This window comes from Lepidochelys kempii, chromosome 10 (assembly GCF_965140265.1).
Source record: "Lepidochelys kempii isolate rLepKem1 chromosome 10, rLepKem1.hap2, whole genome shotgun sequence".
Classification (NCBI taxonomy): domain Eukaryota; kingdom Metazoa; phylum Chordata; order Testudines; family Cheloniidae; genus Lepidochelys; species Lepidochelys kempii.
The window spans coordinates 27,623,377-27,640,558 of NC_133265.1; the positions used below are offsets into that span (position 1 = coordinate 27,623,377).

The window sequence follows — 17,182 nt, forward strand, 5'->3', positions numbered from 1 at the left end:
TGACCCACTCCAGTACAACTACACCTGACGTTGCTTAGCTTGTGAAATCTGCTGAGACCGCAGCCTCTGGTGATACAGCTGCTGCATACATCATGCTGTGTGTTTGAGAAGTATGCCAAGTATAAGTTCATTTCATTATGTGTGTTAAGGCTTCCCCTAGCCCCTTTTGTTACATTTGTGTAACAAACTTAACAACACACTTATTATACTGAATATATGTTAAGTGAGAGGCTTCATTGATCAGATTTCCCCTTTGGGAATTCCAGTTTGTAAATTATATGTCTTATTTTAACAAATCATATCTACAAAAACCTTGGCAATACATTTGAAAATATAATCCATACAAAAATATAAACTATCATCCAAAATTAATATAATCGGTCTAGTCAAATGGACGCTTGTTAATATAATGAATCAATCAAGCAGAAAGACAAAAACCACACAAATGTAATTGTAAATGTAAACACCTCTCCCAATGTAGAGTAGACCCCTTGTACATGGATGAAATTGAGTCCTACTGAAATTAATAGGACTACTCCTGCTTGAAGTTATGTATGTGCTTAAGTACCTCGTTGAATATGGGCCACATAACTGTTCCATTGGTATTATATCGTAAACCTACATACATGATTAATTTCAAACTTTGTATTTTTCCAATAACACTGAAGACTTTTTTTTAAGGGAGAGGAACTTGAATAGTCTTTGTGCCCAACCCTACAAAACTCAGGTCAATGCTAGTTTGTCATTAATTTTAATAAGAGCAAAAGTGAACTAACTCAATTTATTGTCCATCTCTGCTAGCAATTAGTTGAATGTCTAATATGCCCTGTAACTTTTACTACTGTGGTAAAAGTTTGCCATTTTATTCTTCATTTTTTCTCTAAGCTTATATAACACAAATACACTTTTTAAAGTGCCCCTGCATTATCCACAGTTGGTGGGCAGGATTTTTCTTTCTATGGAATAATTTCTATGGCTCCATTTGTTAAAGGAAAAAAAAAAGCTTCTTAGATAGGCACTTCATACTTTCTGTGCAGAACATTCACTGTATGTGGGAGTGCCTTATTTGCATAGTGGCATGTGGGTAGGATTTGGACAAGCATATTGAAGTACATGACAATCAAAAACAGAGATCTGGAAAATCTCTTATAGCTCCAAAAAGTTTGGTGACCAAGTTTCACTAACTCAGGTACACATTTTAATGGGGAACTTATGCACCAAATTCTGGACCTTATTCATAAAGTAAAAAGGTTTTGAGCTCTTCAGTTTCTATGGGGTAGCAGCATAAATCCAGAATAATCTAATTTGTTATTCCATCCAGGGTCTTGCACAGCAAAATCAATAAGCACTGGAATTTTGATCAATGTCAAGAGTTTGCATGTGATTTTTCTATCTACTAACATGAAGAACAAGTTATAGCTAATCTCAGTCAGCAGTGTACTTTCAATTTAATAACAGATCCTTCTTTTGATGCGATTTGACTGTCATTAGTGCATTGTTTTGCTAGTACTACTAGAGAAGAGAAAACTGAAGATGTGAAATGAGACTACCAGGGGCAATTTCTAAGGTATGGTATAGGTCTTCATTCTGCTACCGGCAACTTATTAGCTAACCCAAGTTAAGAACAAACCCTTTTTTGCATTGTACACATATCCTTTGCTAGGAGCAACCTTTGCTTGCTGGACAAGCAATACATGAACTCAGTGCAAACTGTTCTGAAATCCCAGATTATGTCAGCAGCCAATTTGCAAATCCACTCTGAGCTGTTCAAATTGCCCCATTCAGCCAGTTATAGCCAAGTATCTGGCAAGGTGCTACTGTGGCCCTCATTTGGGCATCGCTGCTCTAAACAGGCTCTAATATTAGTTTCCTTTCCTGTAGAGACTTCTTTCTAATTTGCCTTACATTCTCTAGAAAGTAATAAATAAATAATAGGAGAGCGGAAGAGTGAGTCCTCTAGCCACTTATCTGGAAATTTTTCTGCTTAGTTTCAGCACTTTTGCCATGTCTGCATCTCCCATGAACTAAAGCAAGAAATACAATGACAGAATTATACTAGAGCAATGTACAATTGAGATGTGACCATTTGTTCCCCCCAAATTCATTCTAAATCCCATCATCTCTGACATATCTCATTTCACTCCCTTCTCCTTTATCCTGCTGACAACAGTGGGGGATTCAAGTAACGATCAGCTTTTGCCACATTTCTCTGAGATAGGATATAAATGACTAAGGATTTTTTTTTATGTGATAAACAGGGACAGCTTTTGCTATGGAGAAGGGTCACCCAGCTCCCCCCGACTTTTCATAGGTCTATATGCTTCATTACGTCTTCCATGCTCCACCCCACAGGGTATAATATAATCACACACAATGTTCTATCTGCTGACACAACTTTGCCTCCCTCCCACAAATTTTTCAGATATGACACCCCTGGAAATAATAAAAATTTTCACATACCAAGATGGTCTGATAAATGACATTAATGTTAGCATGTATTTTTGGAAATCCGTTATTAGTACTGTTTTCCTGGGTATAGCTCAAGGTTTTGCTGATTACCATTATTATATATTGAATTGCTCTCATATCTATAAATGTCCACTTATATAATAATCAGAACAAAAGAACAATTATTGTATTTTAGTGTGACAAATGGTCTGGACCTCTGTCCATAATACACAGTTAACAAAAACAGTAACAACAACAAATACTGCTAAGAAAATATTAACCAGAGCCCTGATCAAAATTAGGGCTCATCCACACAGGAAAATGATACCAGTTATACCAGGACAACTGTACTCGTATAAGTAAACGAATATAACTATACGGGTATAAACCCCATGTGGACACTCTTATTCTAATATAAGATTGGCCCTCTTATCCTGGAATAAGTGTGTTCGCCAGTGGGGAGGAAGCGGTTTATACTTTCACTTATATAGGTATAACTTCCCTGTGTAGACAAGCCCTTAGATACAATCAGGAAGGCCAAAGCACAATTGGAATTGCAGCTAGCAAGGGATGTGAAGGGTAACAAGAAGGGTTTCTGCAGGTATGTCAGCGACAAGAAGAAGGTCAAGGAAAGTGTGGGACCCTTACTTATTGGGAGAAGCAACCTAGTGACAGATGATGTGGAAAAAGCTGAAGTACTCAATGCTTTTTTTACCTCGGTCTTCACAGACAAGGTCAGCTTCCAGACTGCTGCACTGGGCAGCACAGTATGGGGAGGAGGGGAGCAGCCCTCAGTGGTGAAAGAAAAGGTTAAGGACTATTTAGAAAAACTGGACATCCACAAGTCCATGAGGCCGGATCTTATGCATCCGAGGGTGCTGAGGGAGTTAGCTGCTGTGATTGCGGAGCCATTAGCCATTATCTTAGAAAACTAGTGGCGATTGGAGGAAGTCCCAGACAATTGGAAAAAGGCAAATATAGTGCCCATCTTTAAAAAAGGGAAGAAGGAGAATCCGGAGAACTACAGACTGGTCAGCCTCACCTCAGTCCCTGGAAAAACCATGGAGCAGGTCCTCAAGGAATCCATTTTGAAGCACTTGGAGGAGAGGAAGGTGATCATGAACAGTCAACATGGATACACTCAGGGCAAATCATGCCTGACAAACCTGATTGCCTTCTATGATGAGATAACTAGTTCTGTGGATATGGGGAAAGCGGTGGACATGATATATCTTGACTTTAGTAAAGCTTTTGATATGGTCTCCCACAGTATTCTTGCCAGCAAGTTAAAAAAAGTATGGATTGGATGAATGGATTATAAGGTGGATAGAAAGCTGGCTAGATTGTCGGGCTCAATGGGTAGTGGTCAATGGGTCGATGTCTAGCTGGCAGCCGGTATCAAGCAGAGTGCCCCAGGTGTTGGTCCTAGGGTGAGTTTTGTTCAACATCTTTATTAATGATCCGGATGATGGGATGGATTGCACCCTCAGCAAGTTTGCGGATAACACTAAGCTGGGGGGAGAGGTAGATATGCTGGAGGGTAGGGATAGGGTCCAGAGTGACCTAGACGAATTGGAGGATTGGGCTAAAAGAAATCTGATGAGGTTCAACAAGGACAAGCGCAAAGTCCTGCACTTAAGACGGAAGAATCCCATGCACTGCTACAGGCTGAGGACCAACTGGCTAAGCGGCAGTTCTGCAGAAAAGGACGTGGGGATTACACTGGACGAGAATCTGGATATGAGTCAACAGTGTGCCCTTGTTGTCAAGAAGGCTAACAGCATACTGGGCTGCATTAGTAGGAGCACTGCCAGCAGATTGAGGGAAGTGATTATTCCCTTCTATTCGGCACTGGTGAGGCCACATCTAGAATCATAGAATCACAGAATATCAGAGTTGGAAAGGACCTCTGGAGTACTGCATCCAGTTTTGGCCCCCTCCCCCACACTAGAGAAAAGACAAATTGGAGAGAGTCCAGTGGAGGACAACAAAAATGATTAGGAGGCTAGGGCGCATGACTTATGACGAGAGGCTGAGGGAACTGGGCGTATTTAGTCTGCAGAAGAGAAGAGTGAGGGGGGATTTGATAGCAGCTTTCAACTACCTGAAGGGGGGTTCCAAAGAGGATAGAGCTCGGCTGTTCTCAGTGGTGGCAGATGAAAGCATAAGGAGTAATAGTCTCAAGTTGCAGTGGGGGAGGTCTAGGTTGGATATTAGGAAAAACTATTTCACTAGGAGGGTGGTGAAGCACTGGAATGGGTTACCTAGGGAAGTGGTGGAATCACCATCCTTAGAGGTTTTTAAGGCCCGGCTTCACAAAGTTGGGGTTGGTCCTGCTTTGAGCAGGGGGTTGGACTACATGACCTCCTGAGGTCTCTTCCAACCCTAATCTTCTACGATTCTATTATAAGAATTCTTCCATCAACCTACTTACAACCTTCTTCTTCTTCCATCAACCTTTCAGGGAGGTGGATTACCTATGTTGCTGGGAGAACCTCTCCCATTGGCATAGGTAGTGTTTACACTGAAGCGCTGCAGCAGCACAGGTGTGCTGCGGTAGTTTTTTAAGTGTAAACGAGCCCTAACTGTTGCTGTATTCTAACTGAAAGAAAAGGACAAGATTAATTCTGACTCTTAAAAATGACTTAATACATTTCAGATTACAGGCACCATTTGTGTCTAAGAGAGGAACTGTCATAAATATAAAGGGAAGGGTAAACCCCTTTGAAATCCCTCCTGGCCAGGGGAAAGCTCCTCCCACCTGTAAAGAGTTAAGAAGCTAAAGGTAACCTCGCTGGCACCTGACCAAAATGACCAATGAGGAGACAAGATACTTTCAAAAGCTGGGAGGAGGGAGAGAAACAAAGGGTCTGTGTATCTGTCTATATGCTGGTTTCTGCCGAGTATAGACCAGGAATGGAGTCTTAGAACTTTTCGTAAGTAATCTAGCTAGGTATGTGTTAGATTATGATTTCTTTAAATGGCTGAGAAAAGAATTGTGCTGAATAGAATAACTATTTCTGTCTGTGTATCTTTTTTGTAACTTAAGGTTTTGCCTAGAGGGGTTCTCTATGTTTTGAATCTAATTACCTTGTAAGGTATCTACATCTTGATTTTACAGGGGGGATTTCTTTATTTCTATTTACTTCTATTTCTATTAAAAGTCTTCTTGTAAGAAAACTGAATGCTTTTTCATTGTTCTCAGATCCAAGGGTTTGGGTTTGTGGTCACCTATGCCAAATTGGTGAGGCTTTTTATCCAACATTTCCCTGGAAAGGGGGGGTGCAAGTGTTGGGAGGATTGTTCATTGTTCTTAAGATCCAAGGGTCTGGGTCTGTAGTCACCTAGGCAAATTGGTGAGGCTTTTTACCAAACCTTGTCCAGAAAGTGGGGTGCAAGGTTTTGGGAAGTATTTGGGGGGGAAAGACGTGTCCAAACAGCTCTTCCCCAGTAACCAGTATTTGTTTGGTGGTGGTAGCGGCCAATCCAAGGACAAAGGGTGGAATATTTTGTACCTTGGGGAAGTTTTGACCTAAGCTGGTAAAGAGAAGCTTAGGAGGTTTTTCATGCAGGTCCCCACATCTGTACCCTAGCGTTCAGAGTGGGGAAGGAACCTTGACATGGTGGCAGAGTGGTGGGATTAACCTGAAATCATTTTCAGATCAATTTGAGATTTTTTGAACTAGAAATACAGATTTTAAAAAGGAATTTTTTCTTTTCCTTTGGAGCTGCTGGAAAAGCAGCTTGTTTTCTCTCTGCTTTGGAGCCAGAGCTGAGACAAAAGAGGATTATCTTTGTGAATTGCAGGTTTTCTTTGCCTGGAGGCAGGGTACTTAACTCCTGCAGGGAAATTCACAGTCTTCCAACCCAGAATTTTTCTTTCCCTAAAAGTAAACGGGGTGGGGGGGTGGGGAGGGTGTTCTACCCATTTGCCTGGAGACAAAAGTGGCAGGGGTTTTTTTTTCCTTAGGATTTTGATTTTTTTGTTTTACAAGGAGCATAGGTTTGAAAAGGAATTTTTTTTTCCTTTAGGCTGCTAGTAAGCAGGTTTCCAAGTAGTTGGAGGTTTTTTGCTTTGATTTGGGCCCAGAGCAGAGACAAGGGAATTGTCTTTTTCTGTAGGCTGACAATCACTATCAGAGAATAGGTATTCTATTCAAGCACAGCAAAATTTTACAGCCCAGTTTTGTTTGTTTATTTCTAAACCTCGGGTGTAAAGTTAGTTAAAAACAGAGAGGTAAAGATGTCAGACACCAAGGACTACACAAATTGGAGTTAGTCAAACTGGAGACAATGAAAGCACTGAAAAAGCTCTAGAAGCTGCTCACAGGAGAGAAATGGAGGCAAACGAGAAAGAAAGGGAGGCAGCGAAAGAGGCAGAACAACACCAAGCGGCTGCTCACAGGAGAGCTATGGAAGCAAGGGACAAAGAAATGGAGGCAAGGGCCAAAGAACTGGAGGAGAAGGAAAAAGAGAGGAAGCATGTGGAGGAGATAGAGAAGATAAAGGCTCAGCGGAATATCCTAACCAACCCTAGCAATCCTTCTCCAAGTACCACTTCCCATCCCAGAAAGTTCCCCACCTACAAGGCAGGTGACGATACTGAGGCCTTCTTAGAAAACTTCAAAAGGGCCTGCCTTGGGTACAGCATCTCTACCGACCAATACATGGTAGAGCTGAGGCCACAGCTCAGTGGACCCTTAGCTGAGGTGGCAGCTGAAATGCCTAAAGAACACATGAACAAGTATGAACTGTTTAAATCCAAGGCGAGAGTCAGAATGGGGATAACACCCGAGCATTCTCGTCAGAGGTTCAGAGCCCTAAGGTGGAAACCAGACGTGTCATTTACCCGACATGCCTACCACGTTGTGAAACATTGGGATTCCTGGATATCAGGAGCAAGTGGTGAGTCTCCAGTAAATTTGCCCTTCCTAATGCAAATGGAACAATTCTTAGAGGGTGTTCCTGAGGAAATAGAAAGATACATCCTAGATGGGAAGCCCAAAACTGTAATTGAGGAAGGAGAAATTGGAGCCAGATGGGTGGAGGTGGCAGAGAAGAACAAAACTGGTCGCAGTTGGAGCGGAGACCAGAAGGGACCACCCCAGACCACACCCTATTACCGGGGGCCGCCCAAAGCCCCACCTACCTCCCAAAGAATCCTCCAGACCCCTTACCGTCCCACCACCCCGTTCTCCAGCAACCCACCTCACCCCAAGGACTCGTCAGCTGGATGATGTTTTAAATGTAACGAGCTGGGGCATGTAAAGGCCAACTGCCCCAAGAACCCCAACAGATTACAGTTCATTGCACCGGAATCACACCAGAGGTCTGCAGGCCCAGATACCTCCCAGATACCCTTGGAGCTGAGGGAAACTGTGAGTGTGGGCGGGAAGAAGGTCACCGCGTGGAGGGACACCAGAGCACAAGTGTCAGCTATCCATGCTTCCTTAATGGACCCCAATTTAATCAACCCAGAGATCCAAGTGACAATTCAACCCTTCAAGTTCAACTCTTTCGATTTGCCTACAGCCAAGTTGCCTGTCCAGTACAAGGGCTGGTCAGGAACGTGGACTTTTGCAGTCTATGATGGTTATCCCATCCCCATGCTGTTGGGGGAAGACTTGGCCAATCACGTGAAGCAGGCCAAGAGGGTGGGAACGGTCACCCGCAGCCAGGCTAAACAAGCCGTGAGGCCTAGCACTGTTCAGGAAACTTCTATCAGGACCCGGTCAGAGGTGATGGACCCGGACCCCAGGCCAATGTCTGCAACAGCAGTAGTGGATCCAATCCCAGAGACCCAGACGGAACCAATCCCAGAACCGGAACCAGCCGAACAACCAACATCAGACCCATTGCCAGCACTGAATCCAGTACTTGCACCCTCAACACCAGATGGCCCCACCGAACCTGAACTGGCAGCAGCCGATAACCCTACACAAGAGGCTCAGCCGGAGCCTGAATCCCAACATAGTGCACCAGCGGAGAGTGGTTCACAGTCAACAGAAACAGCTCCATCCCCTATATCGCTTCCAGAGGGACCAAGCCTAGGTCCACAATCCAATGAGGAACTGATGTCTCCAGCATCAAGGGAACAGTTCCAGACCGAACAGGAAGCAGATGAAAGCCTCCAGAGAGCTTGGACGGCGGCACGGAGCAACCCACTGCCTCTCAGCTCTTCTAATCGATCCAGGTTTGTTGTAGAAAGAGGACTTTTATACAAGGAAACTCTTTCTGGGGGACACCAGGAAGACTGGCCTCCTCAGAGACAGTTGGTAGTTCCAACTAAATACCGGGCCAAGCTCTTGAGCTTAGCCCACGATCACCCTAGTGGCCATGCTGGGGTGAACAGGACCAAAGACCATTTGGGTGGGTCATTCCACTGGGAGGGAATGGGCAAGGATGTTTCTACCTATGTCCGGTCTTGTGAGGTATGCCAAAGAGTGGGGAAACCCCAAGACCAGGTCAAAGCCCCTCTCCAACCACTCCCCATCATTGCAGTTCCATTTCAGCAAGTAGCTGTGGATATTCTGAGTCCTTTTCCGAAAAAGACACCCAGAGGAAAGCAGTACATACTGACTTTCATGGATTTTGTCACCTGATGGCCAGAAGCAGTAGCTCTAAGCAACACCAGGGCTAAAAGTGTGTGCCAGGCACTAGCAGACATTTTTGCCAGGGTAGGTTGGCCCTCCGACATCCTCACAGATGCAGGGACCAATTTCCTGGCAGGAACTATGGAAAACCTTTGGGAAGCTCATGGGGTAAATCACTTGGTTGCCACTCCTTACCACCATCAAACAAATGGCATGGTGGAGAAGTTTAATGGAACTTTGAGGGCCATGATACGTAAATTCGTAAATGAGCACTCCAGTGATTGGGACCTAGTGTTGCAGCAGTTGCTCTTTGCCTACAGAACTGTACCACATCCCAGTTTAGGGTTTTCGCCATTTGAACTTGTATATGGCCGTGAAGTTAAGGGGCCATTGCAGTTGGTGAAGCAGCAATGGGAGGGATTTACACCTTCTCCAGGAACTAACATTCTGGACTTTGTAACCAACCTACAAAACACCCTCCGAACCTCTTTAGCCCTTGCTAAAGAAAACTTACAGGATGCTCAAAAAGAGCAAAAAGCCTGGTATGATAAACATGCCAGAGAGCGTTCCTTCAAAGCAGGGGACCAGGTCATGGTCTTAAAGGTGCTACAGGCCCATAAAATGGAAGCATTGTGGGAAGGGCCATTCGCGGTCCAGGAGCGCCTGGGAGCTGTTAATTATCTCATAGCATTCCCCACCTCCAACCAAAAGCCTAAGGTGTGCCATATTAATTCTCTAAAGCCCTTTTATTCCAGAGAATTAAAGGTTTGTCAGTTTACAGCCCAGGGAGGAGTGGCCTGAAGGTGTCTACTACGAAGGGAAATGTGCTGGTGGTGTGGAAGAGGTGAACCTCTCCATGACACTTGGGCGTATGCAGCGACAGCAGATCCAGGAGCTGTGCACTAGCTATGCGCCAACGTTCTTAGCCACCCCAGGACTGACTGAACGGGCATACCACTCCATTGACACAGGTAATGCTCACCCAATTAGGGTCCAACCTTACTGGGTGTCTCCTCAAGCTAAAACTGCTATAGAACGGGAGATCCAGGATTTGTTACAGATGGGTGTAATCCGCCCCTCTGGAAGTGCATGGGCATCTCGAGTGGTTCTAGTTCCGAAACCAGATGGGGAAATACGTTTTTGCGTGGACTACCGTAAGCTAAATGCTGTAACTCGCCCAGACAACTATCCAATGCCACGCACAGATGAACTATTAGAGAAACTGGGACGGGCCCAGTTCATCTCTACCTTGGACTTAACCAAGGGGTACTGGCAGGTACCGCTAGATGAATCTGCCAAGGAAAGGTCAGCCTTCACCACACACCTCGGGCTGTATGAATTTAATGTACTCCCTTTCGGGCTGCGAAATGCACCCGCCACCTTCCAAAGACTTGTAGATGGTCTCCTAGCAGGATTAGGAGAATATGCAGTCGCCTACCTTGACGATTTGGCCATATTTTCAGATTCCTGGGCAGACCACCTGGAACATCCACAAAAAGTCCTTGAGTGCATAAGGGAGGCAGGACTAACTGTTAAGGCTAAGAAGTGTCAAATAGGCCTAAACAGAGTGACTTACCTTGGACACCAGGTGGGTCAAGGAACTATCAGCCCCCTACAGGCCAAAGTGGATGCTATCCAAAAGTGGCCTGTCCCAAAGTCAAAGAAACAGGTTCAATCCTTCTTAGGCTTGGCCGGTTATTACAGACGATTTGTACCGCACTACAGCCAAATCGCCGCCCCACTGACAGACCTAACCAAACAGAAACAGCCAAATGCTGTTCAGTGGACCGAAAAGTGTCAGAAGGCCTTTAACAAGCTTAAAGCGACACTCATGTCTGACCCTGTACTGAGGGCCCCAGACTTTGACAAACCGTTCCTAGTAACCACAGATGCGTCCGAGCGTGGTGTGGGAGCAGTTTTAATGCAGAAAGGACCTGATCAAGAATTCCACCCTGTAGCGTTTCTCAGCAAAAAACTGTCTGAGAGGGAAAGCAACTGGTCAGTCACTGAAAAAGAATGTTACGCCATTGTCTACGCTCTGGAAAAGCTACGCCCATATGGTTGGGGACGGTGTTTCCACCTGCAAACCGACCATGCTGCACTGAAGTGGCTTCACACCGTCAAAGAAAATAGCAAAAAACTTCTTCGGTGGAGTTTAGCTCTCCAAGATTTTGATTTCGACATCCAACACATCTCAGGAGCTTCTAACAAAGTGGCTGATGCACTCTCCCGTGAAAGTTTCCCAGAATCAACTGGTTAAAATCGTCCTTGAGATGTAGAAAATATTGTTAGTCTTTATGTACTTGGTAGTATATTTAGAGATGCATGTGTCTTATTAACTCTGTCTTTCCTAGAGCTCCAGGAAGAAATCCCAGCCAGTGTTTCACCCTAGCTGAGATTTGGGGGGCGTGTCACAAATATAAAGGGAAGGGTAAACCCCTTTGAAATCCCTCCTGGCCAGGGGAAAGCTCCTCTCACCTGTAAAGGGTTAAGAAGCTAAAGGTAACCTCGCTGGCACCTGACCAAAATGACCAATGAGGAGACAAGATAACTTTCAAAAGCTGGGAGGAGGGAGAGAAACAAAGGGTCTGTGTGTCTTTCTATATGCTGGTTTTTGCCGGGGATAGACAGGAATGGAGTCTTAGAACTTTTAGTAAGTAATCTAACTAGGTATGTGTTAGATTATGATTTCTTTAAATGGCTGAGAAAAGAATTGTGCTGAATAGAATAACTATTTCTGTCTGTGTATCTTTTTTGTAACTTAAGGTTTTGCCTAGAGGGGTTCTCTATGTTTTGAATCTAATTACCCTGTAAGGTATCTACCATCCTGATTTTACAGGGGGGATTTCTTTATTTCTATTTACTTCTATTTCTATTAAAAGTCTTCTTGTAAGAAAACTGAATGCTTTTTCATTGTTCTCAGATCCAAGGGTTTGGGTCTGTGGTCACCTATGCCAAATTGGTGAGGCTTTTTATCCAACATTTCCCTGGAAAGGGGGGGTGCAAGTGTTGGGAGGATTGTTCATTGTTCTTAAGATCCAAGGGTCTGGGTCTGTAGTCACCTAGGCAAATTGGTGAGGCTTTTTACCAAACCTTGTCCAGAAAGTGGGGTGCAAGGTTTTGGGAAGTATTTGGGGGGGAAAGACGTGTCCAAACAGCTCTTCCCCAGTAACCAGTATTTGTTTGGTGGTGGTAGCGGCCAATCCAAGGACAAAGGGTGGAATATTTTGTACCTTGGGGAAGTTTTGACCTAAGCTGGTAAAGAGAAGCTTAGGAGGTTTTTCATGCAGGTCCCCACATCTGTACCCTAGCGTTCAGAGTGGGGAAGGAACCTTGACAGGAACTATTTTATGCATAGCCATACAGTGGATTTTACCTCATTATCAAGCCCCTGGTGCTGTCAAGTCCCCTGAAATGCTACTGACCAGTCCAGTGATTAAAAAAGGGGGCCCAATTCAGGACGGGGCGCATGCAAGAGGGGAATACTTCATGATTTATTTGAACACTGATTTAAAGCCAACTACAAAACAATAAATAAAACAAAATAAACATAAAATAAAACCCAGGCACCAGACACGAAAACAAAAACAAAAAACACTGCATGTTTGGCCTTAAATCTATAGCAGCATCACATAAAAGGCGGCACATTTATATGCTGCACTTTCTTGTAAAATCTCGACATCTGTGAATTTCATAACAGATTTAACAACTTGACTGCAACCTATCAGCTAAATCAAGTCTAGTTGCCTTATTATGCAAATGTAATATTCAAGTCTCTGTTCCGTAAATGCTAGTGTATGCTAGTGTACTCAAAACCTGGCACATCCAACAGATTGCAAAACTTCCCTCACTCAGTGTATAAGTGGGGAAAGTCACAAGCTATGAACGGGAATTCCTTACTGCTACTAGTTCTGAGATGAAGTTTAACATAATAGCTCATTACAAAGCATTCAGCAAGAATTTGGCTTTTTTTTTTTTTTTTTGCTCAGCAGATTAAGGTTCTGCCCTAAAAATATTTGCCAGTCATAAGTACCCCTCCATGTGATCAGTCTACTGAGATATATGATTCCAACACCAATGCACAGATTATGCAGAGTGCACAAACCTTCTAAATTAGTCCTGTTGCCATCAATGTGAAGCACTACTGCATTTCGGCCTAGTCGCAATTTTTGTCTCAATGCCTGTCTAACACCATGAATGTCTATGGAAAGTAGAGAGTCTTCCACTGAAAGCCAATAGGAGAGTCTCAAATTCTGACACTGCCCACCAATTCCCAGGACTACTCCATCATTTTCAGCAGATGGCTCTGCATTTCCAAACATGCAGCTGAAAGCAAATTAATTCATTAAAAGGTGAAATAATGCAAGCATTACTCAGGAGGACCAGGAAACAGAGAAGGCCTCTGGCAGATAAATATGTGACATAGCCAAAGGCAAATCCCCAACCTTCCTCAAACTGCTCCTAGGAACCTCAGTTAAAATAGCAAATGACAAGAGGCAGGACTGAGCTGCCTCAACAACTACCCTCTGCAATCCCAGGAAACTAAGAACATGGGAAATGCCCAAATTGTCCTAACAGAACATCCTTGATCTCTGTTCCAGAAAACATAAGGATAAAAATAAAAAACAAAATGACTAATTCCTGCCACTGTTAGAAAATTCCTTCCCAACATCAAATTTGGACATCAGTTTCACTTTGTGCAAAAATCACTATATATAGCAAGTGAGGCAAAAGTAATGGGCAAACTTTTTTTTAACCATTTGCTTTAGCCAGATCTGAAGTGCTTGACATGTCTCTGTTTATGAACACACTAATTGCACTATCTTATTTTTTGAAAATTCAGTTTTCAAAATCCAGTTTAAACTTGACGTTTTGTGTTTTCAAAATGTCATGCAAAATTACTGACTTTGGCAATTTTGGCTTGTGGAGACATATCAGAAGGGATAAAGCAACACAAAATCAGTCTGTCTCTCTGACTCTACACAGATCAGGTCAGAGGGCATATTTATTGTCATTATGACATGGTAGCAGAATCCCACCATGCACCCAAAGCAACAAGTTGGGTGACAAAAGCATAGCACTGTGAGAAATTTCTTTTAAGACCCCCTGACGTGGGTCTAATAATAACCTGAAAAATCAATATATTGCAAATAAAACTTTTTTTCTATAAACTCTATTATTCATCACTGTAGAAAGACAATGTTCAATACAGAAATGGTTTGCAGTGTGTGGCTGAATACAGTGGCAAAAGTTATTGAGTTGCTTTTGAATAGCTAGACCAGTATTTTCAAACTTCAGAGTCTGACATTAGTGTCGTAAGTCCATATTTAAGCATGTAGTGGGGCTGAGCTTCAGAGGTGCTGTTGTGCATCCACAACTGCTATGGAAGTTTGAAAATGTTGTCTATTTAATTTGCAATTAAATTGTATGTTAAGTAGTGGGGAGAACTAACAGTTAAAGCCAGGGTTTCATTCATCTGGAACACTATTTTGTCTTTTTAAAAAGGAAAATTATTAATTTGTTTCTAGAAATGCTACAGTCCTAACATAGGAATTCTAATGTTTGGATTTTGAGAATGCCAAAAATTATTAAATTGTTTTTCAGGGTTTTGAAGGAAAAAAAGGCAACATTTATAAAGATTAATACTGGAACATGGAGAACAATCTCTATTTTACGAAAGGGGTTTTTGGTATTCTTTTTAAGTGTGTATTTTTTGAAAATGGGAGTCTAGAAATATGCATAGTAAGCACAAACCCTTTGGGGTATTTTGTTTTCCTTCTTTTAAAAAAATTGACTTGGAATAGCATTAATTACAGTTACAGGATGATCTGATTTAAACCTAGCAGTGCAAATGATCTTAATCCCATGAAGCCACTGCAAACAACCAGCCTACAGATTGGATCAAAAACAGCCAAGATACTTTTTTTTAAGTCCTATAAATATAAGCTTTCACAAAGCTGCCCAAGATGAAAAATATTAATATATCTTATTTTAATCAGATTGGATCTGTTTTTCCAATGATATTTTAGGCTGTTCAACACATTTAAAAGAGCCCCTTTTTTGTGACCGATTTTGGCAATTTGTCTCATTTATTGTAGACAAACATGGAGAGGCAGATCCTCAGCTGGTGTAAATTGTCACAGTGCCACCAATTGACGATTTTCTCTTAGAGTTCAGTTGGAAAGTCCAATGTTCAGAAGTTGGTGGGGTATAGCGTTGACATTTTTAACACTGAGAAAATGAGCAACACTAATTTGTTAATAGCTAAGTAACAAACAAAGGCTAAGCTCTCAATTAGTACATAAAGGCCAAGGGGAAGAAACAGACATGGCAACAAATATGTTCACATTCATTCTTTCTCTTTCTTTCTTTCCTTCCTTTTTTTTTTTTTATTTAAGGATCCTTTTAAGATTTTTCCTGTTTATAGCCTAAGCCCAAACTGTGTGCACATCTTTTATTTTTTAAAGTTCATATATTTATCTAGACGTACATTTTCAGTCCCAATCTCTTACATGTCTAAGTAGTATATGGAAAAGAAAGGTCATATTTTCAGTTATGTTGTGTCTAATTCAAAAATAAAAAAAATAATGCTGCGGACTAGTCTCAGGCAAAAGAATTAAAACAAGCCCTAGGTGAACTTGACTTGCATGTAACTGTTGCCATCTTAATAAGGTGAGAGCAGCTTTTGAATCCCAGGCAGATTCAGAAGCTGCAGCCCAGGCCCCGCCATATGGAGACAGCCTGGAAACTGTCAAGTTCACTTAGCAAATTTTATCTTTGGGGAGTCAGTCAGGCAAGCTAGATCGGAATAAACAGAATGCTGTTGAGATCTGGAGGCTAATGCTGGTACAGCCTGGACTACTGAACCAAAAAAATCAGTTTTAAATAAACATGTGCTTGACTAGAAAAATTAGCAATAATTAGAGCTGGGTGGGCATAGGAACAACTATATCTGAATTTTATTGGGCTCTGGAAAGCACTACAATCTCTCTGGGCTTGAAAATTGGCCACACCTGTTCTTCCCTTTCGTCTTCCTATAACATAAAATGTGCTTTTATTATTCTATAATCTATATATGGGCAAAGGTCTGATTATTTTGAAATATTCATATATTCAGCGTACACAATAATTATACAATCCATTTTTGTCATTGTGGGAGCAACACAGGATGGTAACAGTGAATAAGTTTATGTTCACATGATTTACGTGCAAGTCAAAGCTTCTTCTTCATGCTCTGATAGAAGGAGACAGAAGTCTGGGCCTCCAAACCTATAAAATTCCGTATTGATGGATGAGGGTAAGGTGGTCTTTGTTGAGCTTTGGGTAAGAGCCAGAATCTTAAATGTAATCTTCTGCATATGCTTTTTTTGCTGATATTCAGCATACAAATAACATAAGCCTTATCCATTTTTGTTAGTTGGTTTGAACCAGACCCAATTCTGTCAAGTCATTTATAGAAAGAAGGACAATAAATGAACAGTAGTTTTAAAAGGCCTCATATTCCTTATTCATTATATTAGCATTTCTCTTACTGTGGCCTGTGCACAACTGGTGCACTGTGAAACACTTGCTGGTTCTGGGCCACAGAAAGCTCGCTGACCACATGGTGCTGGCTCTTCATGCCGGCAGCTGCTAAATCGAAAAGTGGGTGTGAAAACAAAAACAAACAAAGAAAATGGGACTTTCCTTGTGTTACTTTTCTATATCAAGTGTTACAGTGTTTGCCACATGACCATGAATGAGTGGAGAAGTGGACTGTGAGATGCTGAATGGAAAGAGAGGTGTCCACAACACCCTAAATTGTGGCCCATACTATAAAAAAAAGTTTTAGAACCAATGTATTATGTAAAATAGACAAGGATTATTTTGTGTTTTGGGGGGCGGGGGGGCTTTATCAAGAACACATTTCCAAGCAATGGAGTTCAGTTGCATCTCACATTCAGTTGAAATGGTCAAGATCTACCTAGTCGTTTGCTAGTACTGTTAGCTGAGCTAACCACAGTTTTTTTTTAATTCCCTAAAATCTTGAGGTAAATAATGGCATCTGTGTTGCATAGTCTTGCTACAGTATATCACTACTCATTCATAAGCCTGCCCTTTTTCTTCCAGGAGCTTCTAACTTCTCTTGTGAAGGCTTCGGA

At 42.4% G+C, this 17,182-nt stretch overlaps 1 protein-coding gene across 29 annotated transcripts in view; it reads right to left on the reverse strand.

Annotated features, from left to right (window-relative positions):
• Window positions 1–17,182, reverse strand: part of RBFOX1 (RNA binding fox-1 homolog 1) — a 2,436,731-nt gene that overhangs the window by 233,935 nt on the left and 2,185,614 nt on the right. The window lies entirely within an intron of this gene.